The sequence below is a fragment of the Mauremys mutica genome, chromosome 5 (assembly GCF_020497125.1).
Source record: "Mauremys mutica isolate MM-2020 ecotype Southern chromosome 5, ASM2049712v1, whole genome shotgun sequence".
Taxonomy (NCBI): domain Eukaryota; kingdom Metazoa; phylum Chordata; order Testudines; family Geoemydidae; genus Mauremys; species Mauremys mutica.
The window spans coordinates 40,183,694-40,201,146 of NC_059076.1; the positions used below are offsets into that span (position 1 = coordinate 40,183,694).

A 17,453-nucleotide genomic window follows, 5' to 3' on the forward strand; every position below is an offset into this window, starting at 1 on the left:
GCAGCTGAGCTGTCAGGAAGCCAAGCAAGTTTCCAATGGAATTCTGCCTGGCCGGCAAAGTTCCATTGGAAACATGCTCGGTTTCTGGTGGATGCTGTCAGAATTGACACAGTCCTGCAGTGTGTTTCAATTTCAACAAAAGAGCAAACTCTGGCAATTGTTTTTTTCTAACAAGCTCCACTAATTAGAGAGCAACACGACACAATAGTTTTAAACAATAAGACAAATCAAACAGCAAGGAAGATAATTTTTATATAGGCAGAATGCATGGTAATTATTCAGTGGAAATGCAACCTGCACCAACGCAGTCTTTGAGAGGTTTAGCCAACTTTACACCAGGTTAACTAGCTGCAACCTTTTCTATTGAATAGTCATTCCTGGCAGATCTTTTGTTTAGCTGTAGAAGCCCTTTCTTTTTCCAGGTACGCATGACGACTCTGGCTGAGGTATGCTAAAACGGTACTTTGCTGAATTAGCGCCCTCATCATCATACCATCAGGTTTCAGGTCTCTCCTAGCATGGAAGGAAGTGCACCTGTGACTCATCAGCTGCCTCTGAATTGGGCTTAAGTGAAGGGGGAAAGGGGCAAGTCAGAGTACCTGTAAACAGAGAAAAGATGACTATTGAATCTATTGAAGTCATAGAGTTCCCCTAGTGTAACTGCAGCTGCTGTACACTTAGACTTTGTTCATCTGCTTTTTCTACACCAGGTGAACAATCACCTAAGACTGAGTATTTGCTTTCCAAGTTGCCCACCTTTGAATAATAAATCATAGGGCAAGAGTCATAAATAGAAAGCACATCCCCATGCACATTTCAATGGAACAAAAAGCATCTGGTATAGGAGAAATGAATTAACAAATGCAAAGAGAGAGAGGCCGTTTCAATTCATTATTCACAGGACAGTTTTCTTCACAGCATTAGCAAAATTAATGCCTGCATAGTGAATTATATCTTCATGCACCCTACCAAAGTTAATCTCTAGTTCTCTCCCACCCCTATAGAATCTCATTTTTAGTATAAATTCTGTTTAGTGCTTTTCTTCAGTAGGTCTCAAAACAATTTACAAATGAGGTCAGTACAATCATCTCCCCTCCCCACTTTTTTTTAAATGGAGGGGGACACTGGCACAGGGAGGTGACGTGACAACCAAGTGACCCAAGGACAGCCAGTGACCCAGCAGCAGAGCCAGCAATAGAAACCAGGTCACCTGAATCCCAGGCCAGTGCTCTAAACCACTAGACCACACTACCTCCCATGTATTAGCATATTGAAAATTTAGTGCACCGTAGAAGTAAATTTCTGAGAAACTTGAGATTAAGTTAAATATAAAAATATTACATTAATCTACTTTTTACAAAATTTCTGAACGGGAAAGGTGCAGAAACCAGAGGACCTTGCTAGTTTTAGGCCAATCTTATTATAGCCACAATCATATTTTGTGCAAAGGAAGTGAGCTCTAGGGTCTGCAGATCTCAAACAATCTGTAAGCCCGTGAACAGTGAAGGGACCAAACAAAGGCCTATTCTTGTGCACCTAAAAAGCTCTAGGAGGGCAATCTTATGCACCTAAGTGGCAGTGAGATCTTCATCCTCAAGATCACGCTGCAGTCTGCCCAAAACGCGGGATCCAAGAGAAAAAATCAAACTTGCACCACTACAGGGTAGTTACTTCCAATGACCGCATGAAAAGGGTAAAACAATGTTAATTAAATTAAACGTAACAATACCAAAATTCTTCACAAGTTTACCAGATTCCTTTTTCTTTAGCCACAGAAAAAATGGAGACAATACCTGAATGCATACATTTTATTAATTGAATGACATAAAGAGTAATAAATACATTCATAAATAAGGAGTTACAGAAAGCAAAGCAATGTGATATGACAATCAAAGTTCAATCCATGCATTTAATATGGAGCAGTCCAACTTTTATCAAATAGGTATAATCAGACCTAGTTAATTCATATCACACATCATAAAGTGGTGATTTTAGCAAAATCATCTTAATACAGAACAGAATTAACTACCAGTGTAAATCCTTTAATACAGATTATTGTTCAACACTTAAGTGGCAGAAGTAGAAGTTTTCCACAATTATTGCACTTTGAAAAGCTGCAGACATGCTATCCTCTTGAAAGTCTCTGGAGATATCTTTATTCTTCTTTATATGGTCATCTTCATCCAAGATTTTGGAATTAGGAATGAAAGTTAGAATTGAGGTAGCCAGGTGGGTCCTGCATCCCCGTTGAGCTACAAATTCAAAGCTCAGGGCTTTCAAACACCTACCCGAAATTAACTTTTACACCAATCAAATTGCACCAAACAGACAACCTCAGCTTTGCCCTCTAAATACAACTACTAATGTAAGTACACAAAAACATCTAAAATTGCCAACAATTAACACTAAACCAATACCAGAAAAACAATCATAATCACAAAATACTGCACCTCTGCTCAAATACCAAGACTTAACAGAAAAATACCTACCTAAACATCCACATCATCATCCTCTGAATTCAATCAGCATAAAAGATTATTAAAACACCACTATTGCCACGTCCACCAATGGACACAACTACTAAAAACACTAACTTCTGACAAAATAGGTGCAAAGTTAATATTGATTGTGTGGTACACTTTGGTTGGTGAGACCGTTTAAGTAGAGTAGGTGTTTGAAAGTTGTGAAGTGCAGGAAGTAACTGCCAGATGCCAGAATATTTAGTTTTGTTTGCTCCCTTTTAGAAATGTGTGAGAAATACACAAGTTAGGCGTTACCTGGAGTAAATGTTAATTTTGTGAACCTTAAATTTATTTGAGGAGTTTGGGGGGCAGAATTGGGGGTGAGTGGAGAATAAAAATCTATGGCTTCCCTTCAGTCACATCCTTGCACTTCCAATAGGAAATGATGACTTATTAATAAAAGGAAGTAATCATTCTATAGAACTTGTGTGTTTAAGGTCTCTGCATTTCACATTCACAGTCATGCCTTGGTATTGATACTTCCTTCTTCTCCACTTGTGCTTCAAGATGCCTGAAACAGAGAAAGGCAGCATAAGGAATCTGTAAGTGAGAACCGCTTTCAACAACTCCAGGTTCCGCATGCAAACTCAGTATAAAATACTGATACAGTGTTCTTTTCCGCATCTGCAAAGAGTCTGGAGATTTAGGTCAAAGACAGTTCTTTGTGGTCCTCACAGACTTCCGCAAGCATTTCCCCCTCCTCCCAAGCTGCACTGGCTGAGAAAAGTCCTGGACCCCTCCTCCTCTAAAGCCACAATCTCCACATTTCCCCTTGACAATTATTTCACCAGGCAGTCTCCATACCAAATCAAGAGGAAGTAAATAATGAGGGGCAGGAAAGAATTAAGTGACAAGTATTCCTAAAGCAATGAGACAGGGTCTACTGCCTGGAATGACTTCGTCCAAATCGCCACAGGACACTCCCTTTCGCAGCTTACCACCAATAGCAAGTCAGGTCTCCAAGAGTCCAAGAAGGGAGTAGAAAGCAGGAGACTTGGCTGCAGAATTCCAGGCACGTTGCAAGCGCTGCTTAATGGGCTGGAACTCTGGACACAGTCTCATGGGGGCACCATAAATAACAGCTGATGAGACCTGTACCCTGTTTACAGGGTGCTCATTCGGGGCAGTGGCTGCATTTGGCCTAGTGCCAAGAGACTAGAGGGCAAAGACCCGTCCCTGATGACAGGGCGGTCGTTCGCAGCACGCTGTGAAGACAGCACGAGGCCAAGAGACCCAAAGGGCCTCGGAGACCAAACCCTAGTTACAGGGAGGTCAAGCTGCCCATGTTACGGAAATGATTCTAATCCCCCAGATTTCAAAAGCGAATTGCTACCTGTCCCCTCATTACAGGGTGGTCGCTGACATTAGCCAAATAGGAGAGACCATAACCGGAATTACAGGGAGGTCCAGCTATGAAAGTACCAAAGAGCTCCATATCTTCCCATTTAAGAGTAACTTGTGACCTAGACCCTAATTCCAGGGTTGTCACGCTGACTAATGGGGCAGAGCACGGCGTAAAGCCAAATGAGCAAGTGGGCAGAGACCCGGGCCCTAGTTACAGGGCGGTCACATTGCTCAGTTTAACAAAGAGCTCAATGCCCCCCCACATTTAGGGGGAGGTGACTTGCACCCTGATTGCAGGGCAGTCACACTCACTAACAGCTAATGGAGACCCAAAGGGCCTCGGAGACTCAAACCCTAGTTACAGGGAGGTCAAGCTGCCCATGTTACGGAAATGATTCCAATCCCCCAGATTTCAAAAGCAAGATGCAACCTGTCCCCTCATTACAGGGTGGTCGCTGGCATTAGCCAAAGAGGAGAGACCATAACCTGAATTACAGGAAGGTCCAGCTGTGAAAGTACCAAAGAGCTCGATATGTCCTATTCTGGAGAGCCTTGTGACATGGACCCTAATTACAGAGTTGTCACGGTGACTAGTGGGGCAGAGCACGGCGTAAAGCCAAATGAGCAAGTGGGCAGAGACCCGGGCCCTAGTTACAGGGCGGTCACAATGCTCAATTAAAGAAAGAGCTCAATGCCCCTCCACATTTAGGGGGAGGTGACTGGCACCCTGATTACAGGGCAGTCACGCACACTAGCCAGATGACGGAGCAGAATGTCCAAAGGGGACAGACCGGGACTCAGAATACAGGGCGGTCACTCTGCTCAAGGTATTAAAAGGCTCCAGATTCCCATACAGTCTAATTACATGACCTAAGGCTGATTTGAGGGAGGGTACTGTGCCCAGAGTTCCTTTCCTTTTCCTCCATCTTCTTTTCTCCTCTGTCTGTGGCATTCCTGACACTTCCTTCTTCTCCACTTGTGCTTCATGATGCCTGAAACAGAGAGAGGGAGCACAAGGCATGTGTAAGTGAGATCCCCTTTCGACAACGCCACGGAAACTCAATGTCAACTACTGATATAGTGTTCTTTTCTGCATCTGCAAAGAGTCTGGAGATTTAGGTCCAAGACAGTTCTTTGTGGTCCTCACAGCTTCCGCAAGCATCTCCCCCTCCTCCCAAGCTGCACTGGCTGAGAAAAGTCCTGGACCCCTCCTCCTCTAAAGCCACAATCTCCACATTTCCCCTTGACACCAGGCAGTCTCCATACCAAATCAAGAGGAAGTAAATAATGAGGGGCAGGAAAGAATTAAGTGACAAGTATTCCTAAAGAAATGGGACAGGGTCTACTGCCAGGAATGACTTCGCCCAAATCGCCACAGGACACTCCCTTTCGCAGCTTACCACCAATAGCAAGTCAGGTCTCCAAGAGTCCAAGAAGGGAGTAGAAAGCAGGAGACTTGGCTGCAGAATTCCAGGCACGTTGGAAGCGCTGCTTAATGGGCTGGAACTCTGGACACAGTCTCATGGGGGCACCATAAATAACAGCTGATGAGACCTGTACCCTGTTTACAGGGTGCTCATTCGGGGCAGTGGCTGCATTTGGCCTAGTGCCAAGAGACTAGAGGGCAAAGACCCGTCCCTGATGACAGGGCGGTCCTTCGCAGCACGCTGTGAAGACAGCACGAGGCCAAGAGACCCAAAGGGACTCGGAGACCAAACCCTAGTTACAGGGAGGTCAAGCTGCCCATGTTACGGAAATGATTCTAATCCCCCAGATTTCAAAAGTGAGATGCAACCTGTCCCCTCAGTACAGGGTGGTCGCTGGCATTAGCCAAAGAGGAGAGACCATAACCTGAATTACAGGAAGGTCCAGATGTGAAAGTACCAAAGAGCTCCATATGTCCCATTTAAGAGTGACTTGTGACCTAGACCCTAATTACAGGGTTGTCACGCTGACTAATGGGGCAGAGCACGGCGTAAAGCCAAATGAGCAAGTGGGCAGAGACCCGGGCCCTAGTTACAGGGCGGTCACATTGCTCAGTTTAACAAAGAGCTCAATGCCCCCCCACATTTAGGGGGAGGTGACTTGCACCCTGATTGCAGGGCAGTCACACTCACTAACAGCTAATGGAGACCCAAAGGGCTTCGGAGACTCAAACCCTAGTTACAGGGAGGTCAAGCTGCCCATGTTACGGAAATGATTCTAATCCCCCAGATTTCAAAAGCGAGATGCAACCTGTCCCCTCAGTACAGGGTGGTCGCTGGCATTAGCCAAATAGGAGAGACCATAACCTGAATTACAGGAAGGTCCAGCTGTGAAAGCACCAAAGAGCTCGATATGTCCTATTCTGAAGAGCCTTGTGACATGGACCCTAATTACAGGGTTGTCACGCTGACTAGTGGGGCAGAGCACGGCGTAGTGCCAAATGAGCAAGTGGGCAGAGACCCGGACCCTAGTTACAGGGCGGTCACAATGCTCCATTAAAGAAAGAGCTCAATGCCCCTCCACATTTAGGGGGAGGTGACTGGCCCCCTGATTACAGGGCAGTCACTCACACTAGCCAGATGACGGAGCAGAATGTCCAAAGGGGACAGACCGGGACCCAGCTTACAGGGCGGTCACGCTGCTCAAGGTATTAAAAGGCTCCAGATTCCCATACAGTCTAATTACATGACCTGAGGCTGATTTGAGGGAGGGTACTGTGCCCAGAGTTCCTTTCCTTTTCCTCCATCTTCTTTTCTCCTCTGTCTGTGGCATTCCTGACACTTCCTTCTTCTCCACTTGTGCTTCACGATGCCTGAAACAGAGAGAGGGAGCACAAGGCGTGTGTAAGTGAGATCCCCTTTCGACAACGCCATGGAAACTCAATGTCAACTACTGATACAGTGTTCTTTTCCGCATCTGCAAAGAGTCTGGAGATTTAGGTCTAAGACAGTTCTTTGTGGTCCTCACAGACTTCCGCAAGCATTTCCCCCTCCTCCCAAGCTGCACTGGCTGAGAAAAGTCCTGGACCCCTCCTCCTCTAAAGCCACAATCTCCACATTTCCCCTTGACACCAGGCAGTCTCCATACCAAATCAAGAGGAAGTAAATAATGAGGGGCAGGAAAGAATTAAGTGACAAGTATTCCTAAAGCAATGAGACAGGGTCTACTGCCTGGAATGACTTCGTCCAAATCGCCACAGGACACTCCCTTTCGCAGCTTACCACCAATAGCAAGTCAGGTCTCCAAGAGTCCAAGAAGGGAGTAGAAAGCAGGAGACTTGGCTGCAGAATTCCAGGCACGTTGCAAGCGCTGCTTAATGGGCTGGAACTCTGGACACAGTCTCATGGGGGCACCATAAATAACAGCTGATGAGACCTGTACCCTGTTTACAGGGTGCTCATTCGGGGCAGTGGCTGCATTTGGCCTAGTGCCAAGAGACTAGAGGGCAAAGACCCGTCCCTGATGACAGGGCGGTCCTTCGCAGCACGCTGTGAAGAGAGCACGAGGCCAAGAGACCCAAAGGGCCTCGGAGACCAAACCCTAGTTACAGGGAGGTCAAGCTGCCCATGTTACGGAAATGATTCTAATCCCCCAGATTTCAAAAGTGAGACGCAACCTGTCCCCTCAGTACAGGGTGGTCGCTGGCATTAGCCAAAGAGGAGAGACCATAACCTGAATTACAGGAAGGTCCAGCTGTGAAATTACCAAAGAGCTCGATATGTCCCATTTAAGAGTAACTTGTGACCTAGACCCTAATTACAGGGTTGTCACGCTGACTAATGGGGTAGAGCACAGCGTAAAGCCAAATGAGCAAGTGGGCAGAGACCCGGGCCCTAGTTACAGGGCGGTCACATTGCTCAGTTTAACAAAGAGCTCAATGCCCCCCCACATTTAGGGGGAGGTGACTTGCACCCTGATTGCAGGGCAGTCACACTCACTAACAGCTAATGGAGACCCAAAGGGCTTCGGAGACTCAAACCCTAGTTACAGGGAGGTCAAGCTGCCCATGTTATGGAAATGATTCCAATCCCCCAGATTTCAAAAGCGAGATGCAACCTGTCCCCTCATTACAGGGTGGTCGCTGGCATTAGCCAAATAGGAGAGACCATAACCTGAATTACAGGAAGGTCCAGCTGTGAAAGTACCAAAGAGCTCGATATGTCCCATTCTGGAGAGCCTTGTGACATGAACCATAATTACAGGGTTGTCACGCTGACTAGTGGGGCAGAGCACGGCGTAATGCCAAATGAGCAAGTGGGCAGAGACCCGGACCCTGGTTACAGGGCGGTCACAATGCTCAATTAAAGAAAGAGCTCAATGCCCCTCCACATTTAGGGGGAGGTGACTGGCACCCTGATTACAGGGCAGTCACGCACACTAGCCAGATGACGGAGCAGAATGTCCAAAGGGGACAGACCGGGACCCAGCTTACAGGGCGGTCACGCTGCTCAAGGTATTAAAAGGCTCGAGATTCCAATACAGTCTAATTACATGACCTGAGGCTGATTTGAGGGAGGGTACTGTGCCCAGAGTTCCTTTCCTTTTCCTCCATCTTCTTTTCTCCTCTGTCTGTGGCATTCCTGACACTTCCTTCTTCTCCACTTGTGCTTCACGATGCCTGAAACAGAGAGAGGGAGCACAAGGCGTGTGTAAGTGAGATCCCCTTTCGACAACGCCACGGAAACTCAATGTCAACTACTGATACAGTGTGCTTTTCCGCATCTGCAAAGAGTCTGGAGATTTAGGTCCAAGACAGTTCTTTGTGGTCCTCACAGACTTCCGCAAGCATTTCCCCCTCCTCCCAAGCTGCACTGGCTGAGAAAAGTCCTGGACCCCTCCTCCTCTAAAGCCACAATCTCCACATTTCCCCTTGACAATTATTTCACCAGGCAGTCTCCATACCAAATCAAGAGGAAGTAAATAATGAGGGGCAGGAAAGAATTAAGTGACAAGTATTCCTAAAGCAATGAGACAGGGTCTACTGCCTGGAATGACTTCGTCCAAATCGCCACAGGACACTCCCTTTCGCAGCTTACCACCAATAGCAAGTCAGGTCTCCAAGAGTCCAAGAAGGGAGCAGAAAGCAGGAGACTTGGCTGCAGAATTCCAGGCACGTTGCAAGCGCTGCTTAATGGGCTGGAACTCTGGACACAGTCTCATGGGGGCACCATAAATAACAGCTGATGAGACCTGTACCCTGTTTACAGGGTGCTCATTCGGGGCAGTGGCTGCATTTGACCTAGTGCCAAGAGACTAGAGGGCAAAGACCCGTCCCTGATGACAGGGCGGTCCTTCGCAGCACGCTGTGAAGACAGCACGAGGCCAAGAGACCCAAAGGGCCTCAGAGACCAAACCCTAGTTACAGGGAGGTCAAGCTGCCCATGTTACGGAAATGATTCTAATCCCCCAGATTTCAAATGCGAATTGCTACCTGTCCCCTCATTACAGGGTGGTCGCTGACATTAGCCAAATAGGAGAGACCATAACCTGAATTACAGGAAGGTCCAGCTGTGAAAGTACCAAAGAGCTCCATATCTTCCCATTTAAGAGTAACTTGTGACCTAGACCCTAATTACAGGGTTGTCACGCTGACTAATGGGGCAGAGCACAGCGTAAAGCCAAATGAGCAAGTGGGCAGAGACCCGGGCCCTAGTTACAGGGGGGTCACATTGCTCAGTTTAACAAAGAGCTCAATGCCCCCCCACATTTAGGGGGAGGTGACTTGCACCCTGATTGCAGGGCAGTCACACTCACTAACAGCTAATGGAGACCCAAAGGGCCTCGGAGACTCAAACCCTAGTTACAGGGAGGTCAAGCTGCCCATGTTACGGAAATGATTCCAATCCGCCAGATTTCAAAAGCAAGATGCAACCTCTATCCTCAGTATAGGGTGGTCGCTGGCATTAGCCAAAGAGGAGAGACCATAACCTGAATTACAGGAAGGTCCAGCTGTGAAAGTACCAAAGAGCTCGATATGTCCTATTCTGGAGAGCCTTGTGACATGGACCCTAATTACAGGGTTGTCACGGTGACTAGTGGGGCAGAGCACGGCGTAAAGCCAAATGAGCAAGTGGGCAGAGACCCGGGCCCTAGTTACAGGGCGGTCACATTGCTCAGTTTAACAAAGAGCTCAATGCCCCCCCACATTTAGGGGGAGGTGACTTGCACCCTGATTGCAGGGCAGACACACTCACTAACAGCTAATGGAGACCCAAAGGGCTTCGGAGACTCAAACCCTAGTTACAGGGAGGTCAAGCTGCCCATGTTACGGAAATGATTCCAATCCCCCAGATTTCAAAAGCAAGATGCAACCTCTACCCTCATTACAGGGTGGTCGCTGGCATTAGCCAAATAGGAGAGACCATAACCTGAATTACAGGAAGGTCCAGCTGTGAAAGTACCAAAGAGCTCGATATGTCCCATTCTGGAGAGCCTTGTGACATGAACCATAATTACAGGGTTGTCACGCTGACTAGTGGGGCAGAGCACGGCGTAATGCCAAATGAGCAAGTGGGCAGAGACCCGGACCCTGGTTACAGGGCGGTCACAATGCTCAATTAAAGAAAGAGCTCAATGCCCCTCCACATTTAGGGGGAGGTGACTGGCACCCTGATTACAGGGCAGTCACGCACACTAGCCAGATGACGGAGCAGAATGTCCAAAGGGGACAGACCGGGACCCAGCTTACAGGGCGGTCACTCTGCTCAAGGTATTAAAAGGCTCCAGATTCCCATACAGTCTAATTACATGACCTGAGGCTGATTTGAGGGAGGGTACTGTGCCCAGAGTTCCTTTCCTTTTCCTCCATCTTCTTTTCTCCTCTGTCTGTGGCATTCCTGACACTTCCTTCTTCTCCACTTGTGCTTCACGATGCCTGAAACAGAGAGAGGGAGCACAAGGCGTGTGTAAGTGAGATCCCCTTTCGACAACGCCAGGGAAACTCAATGTCAACTACTGATACAGTGTTCTTTTCCGCATCTGCAAAGAGTCTGGAGATTTAGGTCCAAGACAGTTCTTTGTGGTCCTCACAGACTTCCGCAAGCATTTCCCCCTCCTCCCAAGCTGCACTGGCTGAGAAAAGTCCTGGACCCCTCCTCCTCTAAAGCCACAATCTCCACATTTCCCCTTGACACCAGGCAGTCTCCATACCAAATCAAGAGGAAGTAAATAATGAGGGGCAGGAAAGAATTAAGTGACAAGTATTCCTAAAGCAATGAGACAGGGTCTACTGCCTCGAATGACTTCGTCCAAATCGCCACAGGACACTCCCTTTCGCAGCTTACCACCAATAGCAAGTCAGGTCTCCAAGAGTCCAAGAAGGGAGTAGAAAGCAGGAGACTTGGCTGCAGAATTCCAGGCACGTTGCAAGCGCTGCTTAATGGGCTGGAACTCTGGACACAGTCTCATGGGGGCACCATAAATAACAGCTGATGAGACCTGTACCCTGTTTACAGGGTGCTCATTCGGGGCAGTGGCTGCATTTGGCCTAGTGCCAAGAGACTAGAGGGCAAAGACCCGTCCCTGATGACAGGGCGGTCCTTCGCAGCACGCTGTGAAGACAGCACGAGGCCAAGAGACCCAAAGGGCCTCGGGGACCAAACCCTAGTTACAGGGAGGTCAAGCTGCCCATGTTACGGAAATGATTCTAATCCCCCAGATTTCAAAAGTGAGATGCAACCTGTCCCCTCAGTACAGGGTGGTCGCTGGCATTAGCCAAAGAGGAGAGACCATAACCTGAATTACAGGAAGGTCCAGCTGTGAAATTACCAAAGAGCTCCATATGTCCCATTTAAGAGTAACTTGTGACCTAGACCCTAATTACAGGGTTGTCACGCTGACTAATGGGGCAGAGCACAGCGTAAAGCCAAATGAGCAAGTGGGCAGAGACCCGGGCCCTAGTTACAGGGCGGTCACATTGCTCAGTGAGCTAACAAAGAGCTCAATGCCCCCCCACATTTAGGGGGAGGTGACTTGCACCCTGATTGCAGGGCAGTCACACTCACTAACAGCTAATGGAGACCCAAAGGGCTTGGGAGACTCAAACCCTAGTTACAGGGAGGTCAAGCTGCCCATGTTACGGAAATGATTCCAATCCCCCAGATTTCAAAAGCAAGATGCAACCTCTACCCTCATTACAGGGTGGTCGCTGGCATTAGCCAAATAGGAGAGACCATAACCTGAATTACAGGAAGGTCCAGCTGTGAAAGTACCAAAGAGCTCGATATGTCCCATTCTGGAGAGCCTTGTGACATGAACCATAATTACAGGGTTGTCACGCTGACTAGTGGGGCAGAGCACGGCGTAATGCCAAATGAGCAAGTGGGCAGAGACCCGGACCCTGGTTACAGGGCGGTCACAATGCTCAATTAAAGAAAGAGCTCAATGCCCCTCCACATTTAGGGGGAGGTGACTGGCACCCTGATTACAGGGCAGTCACGCACACTAGCCAGATGACGGAGCAGAATGTCCAAAGGGGACAGACCGGGACCCAGCTTACAGGGCGGTCACTCTGCTCAAGGTATTAAAAGGCTCCAGATTCCCATACAGTCTAATTACATGACCTGAGGCTGATTTGAGGGAGGGTACTGTGCCCAGAGTTCCTTTCCTTTTCCTCCATCTTCTTTTCTCCTCTGTCTGTGGCATTCCTGACACTTCCTTCTTCTCCACTTGTGCTTCACGATGCCTGAAACAGAGAGAGGGAGCACAAGGCGTGTGTAAGTGAGATCCCCTTTCGACAACGCCACGGAAACTCAATGTCAACTACTGATACAGTGTTCTTTTCCGCATCTGCAAAGAGTCTGGAGATTTAGGTCCAAGACAGTTCTTTGTGGTCCTCACAGACTTCCGCAAGCATTTCCCCCTCCTCCCAAGCTGCACTGGCTGAGAAAAGTCCTGGACCCCTCCTCCTCTAAAGCCACAATCTCCACATTTCCCCTTGACACCAGGCAGTCTCCATACCAAATCAAGAGGAAGTAAATAATGAGGGGCAGGAAAGAATTAAGTGACAAGTATTCCTAAAGCAATGAGACAGGGTCTACTGCCTCGAATGACTTCGTCCAAATCGCCACAGGACACTCCCTTTCGCAGCTTACCACCAATAGCAAGTCAGGTCTCCAAGAGTCCAAGAAGGGAGTAGAAAGCAGGAGACTTGGCTGCAGAATTCCAGGCACGTTGCAAGCGCTGCTTAATGGGCTGGAACTCTGGACACAGTCTCATGGGGGCACCATAAATAACAGCTGATGAGAACTGTACCCTGTTTACAGGGTGCTCATTCGGGGCAGTGGCTGCATTTGGCCTAGTGCCAAGAGACTAGAGGGCAAAGACCCGTCCCTGATGACAGGGCGGTCCTTCGCAGCATGCTGTGAAGACAGCACGAGGCCAAGAGACCCAAAGGGCCTCGGGGACCAAACCCTAGTTACAGGGAGGTCAAGCTGCCCATGTTACGGAAATGATTCTAATCCCCCAGATTTCAAAAGTGAGATGCAACCTGTCCCCTCAGTACAGGGTGGTCGCTGGCATTAGCCAAAGAGGAGAGACCATAACCTGAATTACAGGAAGGTCCAGCTGTGAAATTACCAAAGAGCTCCATATGTCCCATTTAAGAGTAACTTGTGACCTAGACCCTAATTACAGGGTTGTCACGCTGACTAATGGGGCAGAGCACAGCGTAAAGCCAAATGAGCAAGTGGGCAGAGACCCGGGCCCTAGTTACAGGGCGGTCACATTGCTCAGTGAGCTAACAAAGAGCTCAATGCCCCCCCACATTTAGGGGGAGGTGACTTGCACCCTGATTGCAGGGCAGTCACACTCACTAACAGCTAATGGAGACCCAAAGGGCTTGGGAGACTCAAACCCTAGTTACAGGGAGGTCAAGCTGCCCATGTTACGGAAATGATTCCAATCCCCCAGATTTCAAAAGCAAGATGCAACCTCTACCCTCATTACAGGGTGGTCGCTGGCATTAGCCAAATAGGAGAGACCATAACCTGAATTACAGGAAGGTCCAGCTGTGAAAGTACCAAAGAGCTCGATATGTCCCATTCTGGAGAGCCTTGTGACATGAACCATAATTACAGGGTTGTCACGCTGACTAGTGGGGCAGAGCACGGCGTAATGCCAAATGAGCAAGTGGGCAGAGACCCGGACCCTGGTTACAGGGCGGTCACAATGCTCAATTAAAGAAAGAGCTCAATGCCCCTCCACATTTAGGGGGAGGTGACTGGCACCCTGATTACAGGGCAGTCACGCACACTAGCCAGATGACGGAGCAGAATGTCCAAAGGGGACAGACCGGGACCCAGCTTACAGGGCGGTCACTCTGCTCAAGGTATTAAAAGGCTCCAGATTCCCATACAGTCTAATTACATGACCTGAGGCTGATTTGAGGGAGGGTACTGTGCCCAGAGTTCCTTTCCTTTTCCTCCATCTTCTTTTCTCCTCTGTCTGTGGCATTCCTGACACTTCCTTCTTCTCCACTTGTGCTTCACGATGCCTGAAACAGAGAGAGGGAGCACAAGGCGTGTGTAAGTGAGATCCCCTTTCGACAACGCCACGGAAACTCAATGTCAACTACTGATACAGTGTTCTTTTCCGCATCTGCAAAGAGTCTGGAGATTTAGGTCAAAGACAGTTCTTTGTGGTCCTCACAGACTTCCGCAAGCATTTCCCCCTCCTCCCAAGCTGCACTGGCTGAGAAAAGTCCTGGACCCCTCCTCCTCTAAAGCCACAATCTCCACATTTCCCCTTGACACCAGGCAGTCTCCATACCAAATCAAGAGGAAGTAAATAATGAGGGGCAGGAAAGAATTAAGTGACAAGTATTCCTAAAGCAATGAGACAGGGTCTACTGCCTGGAATGACTTCGTCCAAATCGCCACAGGACACTCCCTTTCGCAGCTTACCACCAATAGCAAGTCAGGTCTCCAAGAGTCCAAGAAGGGAGTAGAAAGCAGGAGACTTGGCTGCAGAATTCCAGGCACGTTGCAAGCGCTGCTTAATGGGCTGGAACTCTGGACAGTCTCATGGGGGCACCATAAATAACAGCTGATGAGACCTGTACCCTGTTTACAGGGTGCTCATTCGGGGCAGTGGCTGCATTTGGCCTAGTGCCAAGAGACTAGAGGGCAAAGACCCGTCCCTGATGACAGGGCGGTCCTTCGCAGCACGCTGTGAAGACAGCACGAGGCCAAGACACCCAAAGGGCCTCGGAGACCAAACCCTAGTTACAGGGAGGTCAAGCTGCCCATGTTACGGAAATGATTCTAATCCCCCAGATTTCAAATGCGAATTGCTACCTGTCCCCTCATTACAGGGTGGTCGCTGACATTAGCCAAATAGGAGAGACCATAACCTGAATTACAGGAAGGTCCAGCTGTGAAAGTACCAAAGAGCTCCATATCTTCCCATTTAAGAGTAACTTGTGACCTAGACCCGAATTCCAGGGTTGTCACGCTGACTAATGGGGCAGAGCACGGCGTAAAGCCAAATGAGCAAGTGGGCAGAGACCCGTGCCCTAGTTACAGGGCGGTCACATTGCTCAGTTTAACAAAGAGCTCAATGCCCCCCCACATTTAGGGGGAGGTGACTTGCACCCTGATTGCAGGGCAGTCACACTCACTAACAGCTAATGGAGACCCAAAGGGCTTCGGAGACTCAAACCCTAGTTACAGGGAGGTCAAGCTGCCCATGTTACGGAAATGATTCCAATCCCCCAGATTTCAAAAGCAAGATGCAACCTCTACCCTCAGTACAGGGTGGTCGCTGGCATTAGCCAAATAGGAGAGACCATAACCTGAATTACAGGAAGGTCCAGCTGTGAAAGTACCAAAGAGCTCGATATGTCCTATTCTGGAGAGCCTTGTGACATGGACCCTAACTACAGGGTTGTCACGGTGACTAGTGGGGCAGAGCACGGTGTAAAGCCAAATGAGCAAGTGGGCAGAGACCCGGGCCCTAGTTACAGGGCGGTCACATTGCTCAGTTTAACAAAGAGCTCAATGCCCCCCCACATTTAGGGGGAGGTGACTTGCACCCTGATTGCAGGGCAGTCACACTCACTAACAGCTAATGGAGACCCAAAGGGCCTCGGAGACTCAAACCCTAGTTACAGGGAGGTCAAGCTGCCCATGTTACGGAAATGATTCCAATCCCCCAGATTTCAAAAGCGAGATGCAACCTGTCCCCTCAGTACAGGGTGATCGCTGGCATTAGCCAAATAGGAGAGACCATAACCTTAATTACAGGAAGGTCCAGCTGTGAAAGTACTAAAGAGCTCGATATGTCCCATTCTGGAGAGCCTTGTGACATGAACCATAATTACAGGGTTGTCACGCTGACTAGTGGGGCAGAGCACGGCGTAATGCCAAATGAGCAAGTGGGCAGAGACCCGGACCCTGGTTACAGGGCGGTCACAATGCTCAATTAAAGAAAGAGCTCAATGCCCCTCCACATTTAGGGGGAGGTGACTGGCACCCTGATTACAGGGCAGTCACGCACACTAGCCAGATGACGGAGCAGAATGTCCAAAGGGGACAGACCGGGACCCAGCTTACAGGGCGGTCACGCTGCTCAAGGTATTAAAAGGCTCGAGATTCCAATACAGTCTAATTACATGACCTGAGGCTGATTTGAGGGAGGGTACTGTGCCCAGAGTTCCTTTCCTTTTCCTCCATCTTCTTTTCTCCTCTGTCTGTGGCATTCCTGACACTTCCTTCTTCTCCACTTGTGCTTCATGATGCCTGAAACAGAGAGAGGGAGCACAAGGCGTGTGTAAGTGAGATCCCCTTTCGACAACGCCACGGAAACTCAATGTCAACGACTGATACAGTGTTCTTTTCCGCATCTGCAAAGAGTCTGGAGATTTAGGTCCAAGACAGTTCTTTGTGGTCCTCACAGACTTCCGCAAGCATTTCCCCCTCCTCCCAAGCTGCACTGGCTGAGAAAAGTCCTGGACCCCTCCTCCTCTAAAGCCACAATCTCCACATTTCCCCTTGACAATTATTTCACCAGGCAGTCTCCATACCAAATCAAGAGGAAGTAAATAATGAGGGGCAGGAAAGAATTAAGTGACAAGTATTCCTAAAGCAATGAGACAGGGTCTACTGCCTGGAATGACTTCGTCCAAATCGCCACAGGACACTCCCTTTCGCAGCTTACCACCAATAGCAAGTCAGGTCTCCAAGAGTCCAAGAAGGGAGCAGAAAGCAGGAGACTTGGCTGCAGAATTCCAGGCACGTTGGAAGCGCTGCTTAATGGGCTGGAACTCTGGACACAGTCTCATGGGGGCACCATAAATAACAGCTGATGAGACCTGTACCCTGTTTACAGGGTGCTCATTCGGGGCAGTGGCTGCATTTGGCCTAGTGCCAAGAGACTAGAGGGCAAAGACCCGTCCCTGATGACAGGGCGGTCCTTCGCAGCACGCTGTGAAGACAGCACGAGGCCAAGAGACCCAAAGGGCCTTGGAGACCAAACCCTAGTTACAGGGAGGTCAAGCTGCCCATGTTACGGAAATGATTCTAATCCCCCAGATTTCAAAAGTGAGATGCAACCTGTCCCCTCAGTACAGGGTGGTCGCTGGCATTAGCCAAATAGGAGAGACCA

At 48.8% G+C, this 17,453-nt stretch overlaps 2 long non-coding RNA genes across 2 annotated transcripts; both read right to left on the reverse strand.

The window, feature by feature from the left end:
• Window positions 1-1,817: 1,817 nt before the first annotated feature.
• On the reverse strand, window positions 1,818-9,689 carry LOC123370950. Its single transcript, XR_006579652.1, has 5 exons — window positions 8,888-9,689; window positions 7,073-8,469; window positions 5,267-6,663; window positions 4,732-4,858; window positions 1,818-3,033 (listed from the first exon to the last, which is right to left on the reverse strand). It is a non-coding gene; the product is annotated as an uncharacterized LOC123370950 (long non-coding RNA).
• Window positions 9,690-12,067: 2,378 nt separating this feature from the next.
• On the reverse strand, window positions 12,068-15,266 carry LOC123370949. Its single transcript, XR_006579651.1, has 3 exons — window positions 14,753-15,266; window positions 12,944-14,343; window positions 12,068-12,534 (listed from the first exon to the last, which is right to left on the reverse strand). It is a non-coding gene; the product is annotated as an uncharacterized LOC123370949 (long non-coding RNA).
• Between the last annotated feature and the right edge of the window lie 2,187 nt (window positions 15,267-17,453).